Source organism: Sinocyclocheilus rhinocerous, unplaced genomic scaffold (genome assembly GCF_001515625.1).
Source record: "Sinocyclocheilus rhinocerous isolate Xijiao unplaced genomic scaffold, SAMN03320098_v1.1 scaffold1411, whole genome shotgun sequence".
Taxonomy (NCBI): domain Eukaryota; kingdom Metazoa; phylum Chordata; class Actinopteri; order Cypriniformes; family Cyprinidae; genus Sinocyclocheilus; species Sinocyclocheilus rhinocerous.
This window is the reverse complement of record NW_015653601.1, coordinates 128,076-131,293: the sequence shown is the minus strand read 5'-3', so window position 1 is coordinate 131,293 and position 3,218 is coordinate 128,076. Positions and strand designations below refer to the sequence as shown.

The 3,218-nt window shown below is 33.6% G+C and overlaps 1 pseudogene; it reads right to left on the bottom strand.

Moving 5' to 3' along the window:
- Window positions 1–2,478, bottom strand: part of LOC107716504 (B-cadherin-like) — a 19,542-nt pseudogene extending 17,064 nt beyond the window's left edge.
- Between the last annotated feature and the right edge of the window lie 740 nt (window positions 2,479–3,218).

Here is a 3,218-nt window from a genome sequence, read left to right as displayed (position 1 = left end):
AGTGACGTCATGGCTGTCGCCGGCCAACTTGTTGGTGTTTTTTCAATGTATGCTTCAGACCCGGGTCACGGCGAGGCGTTCCCCATAGCGACCCCTAGAGGACGCAGTGTCTCGTTCCCTACTCAGGGAACCATGGTTACATACGTAACCTGAGATGTTTTAACTGATGGCTCTTATATATCACTGTGTCGTACCCGTACAGGAAGTGGTGCATCATTTCCCACATATACACATTTATAAAATGAGGTTTATGAAATGAGGGAATGCACAGTAGCAATAGGTTACATGGCAGTGTGATGGTTACAAAAATCACACATAAGATAAAACAAATAATAAGGTTCAATGGGGTCAAGGCACACTCCTAAACACCTGTAAAATGTTCATGAAGTTGTTGTGTGAAATGATGAAAGACTGAATTTGAGACATCCTTTAATATTTAACATATATAACATTGAATCTCCAAATTAATGTGGGAAAACAACATAAAGATGTTATGTATATATTTTAAATGCGTTTAATGGCATCTTTTTACTAAGTATTCTATTATCTATTATTAATCCTTTCACATGTAAGCTTAAAATATTCTAGCTGACCCCCTCAGTGAGAGTTTTTTTTTTCAATTCAGGTGGCTATAACTGTGTGTAGTCAGGTTTAAGTCCCCACCAGGATATATAAACCAGTACACACACACGCGCGCGTCTGGTTCACTATCCTTGTGGGGACTCTCCATAGGCGTAATGGTTTTTAAACAAACCGTATTTTCTATTGCCCTACACCAACCCTACTCCTAAACCTACCCCTCACAGAAAACTATCTGCATTTTTACAATCTCAAAAAAAAAAAAAAACTCATTATGTATGATTTATAAGCTTTTCACTAACAACAGGTTGCCTTATAAAAAAAATATTTTTGTAACATTTCTTTAACAAGAATCACATGTCTCTATCTGTTAGAATTCACTGCAGTTACACTGAAAAAAAAAGTAAAATTTAATAATTTTTTCTTTTGCAAGTTTTTGCACACCTATTTTTAAGTAAAATTTAAGTATGGAATTAATTAGAATCTACTTAACTAAGTTATGTAAAATTAGCAAAGGAAATACATAAATTAAACGTGGCCAGTTAGAGTTTCATGCGTAATTTCTACTTAATTATTTTAAGTTTACTCTGCAATACTCAAGTACATTTCATTCAGCATGGTTGGTAAACTTTCCTTACACAATGTAGCAATGAAAAAAACAACAGTCTATTAAAGCATGTGATTCACTCACATACGTAAGTAAACAAGTAGACGTCTTGCTTTCCTTTTTAAGGTAGTATGTTTACTCAATATAGTAATTAATCAAATGATCACAAAACAGCAAGTTACTAAACCTAACAACAAAAGCAACCATAAAACAGTGTAAATAGAACTAGAAAACTTTAACCTTATATATTATTCATGCCCCAGTGCATGATGGGAACAACAGGATCATAACTATGATATTTACTTAAAGAATCCTTGTAAACCAAGTAAAATATACTTATAAGTTCAAACTTTAATTTCTACACGCTTAAATTGAGTAGCTACTAATATATAATTTACTCTCTTTTTTAAATTCTTGCCTAGACTAATTTATTTAATGTAGAAATTACATTTGTTTTTCCGTAGTATTTACTTCACCACAAAATCATTTTTATCAGTGTACCATGTTTATATTACAGTACAAAAGCCTGTAACAAAATTTCAAGAATATAAACCACAAAGTCACTTACAAAAATGTTTTAAATTAATTAATAATCACATTTCATTGTTTTGAGAGTATGTTTTAAGTACCGTTCAACTTAACGTTCAAAAGAACGGTTCTACTTTTGCGTAGTGATAATACTTTCAAACAACCTTTTCAAATTCCCTTATATAATTTGTCATACATGATTTCAAAGCTAATTAGTCCTAAAGCTAATTTGGAATATTAAAAATGTCTAAACGCATTCTCCGGAGTGCCTCATTTTATATCAAATGATTTACAATTTTGGAAACTGTCTACCTGCTCTTTTGTCCGCTTTTGAAGAGGGATCGTCTGCAAATGCACACGAAAACACCTGCGTAAAAGAACATTCCCTCCATATAATTGCTGCACATTTATAACATTTTATGTCTTTATTGTCATAAAATTATTATATCATTAACAACAACAAATTCTCGCTGAAAAACAAAGAGAAAATTAGTTTATTAGAAGCCTATGACACGATCGTATCTTACCTGACAAAGGAAAGTAATAACGCCAAACCACACAACCCCTGCAACCTCCATTACACGTGCAAAATGTCTGTGGGAAAAAATATCCTTTAACTTTTATTCCACCGTCTATTACTTTAAACTAAATGCAGCTGTTCTTACAATCGAATGTTGAAGCTTAGCCAGCAGATAGATTCCGTTCTTGTCCAACCAGGTCACCAATCCGTTTGCAGCCTTATTACTTCCTCAAAACAAGGTGAAGTTCAATGCAAGTGTTCCTAAGGCTGACTGTTGTTCGTGTTACTGCATGTTCAACTGTCGCTCTCTCATGCTGGTAGTGTGAAAAATCTAAATTCACTAGAAAGCGTTATCATAAACACGAAAATTCACTGGAAAGCCTTAACAGTTCTACACTCGAGACGAGAAAGTCAAAGTTTTTGGTTCAATATATGCAATTGCAATAGTTAATGAATATTGTAACTAACACTGCATCATAACTGAACTACATAAAAACTGTGATGCTATTAATATTAAATAGATGACAGTACATTTATTATATAGATGTATTATATATATTCATTTATTTATTTGAAAATAGCAAATGCTGGCAGCTTTTGACTCTGTTGTCTTGAGGTAGATGCATTCAACTTCAATGTTTTTTAATGAATTTCCAGTTTATGAAAGAAAACAGCTCTCAGTTAGCCTGCTCTCTTAGGCCTACATGGTCAGTTCCAGGGTGTTATTCTCTGGCTTAAATGCACCATTGTGCATGCACAGGAAAGAAACCAGTCTCTCCAGCTGTTATACATGCCAAGGGGCATTCTAGACTTTCATTGCTGTTGTTGTAGTTGTAGTGGTAGTGCTGACTTGCACATAGAGATTGTATAATATCATGATTACGAAAAAAAAAAAAGGATAACCTTTTGATGTGTTCATTTATGTGGACATGGGTTCATATGTGCTACAGCACATATTCAGCATAGCTTGCATTTATGCCAATG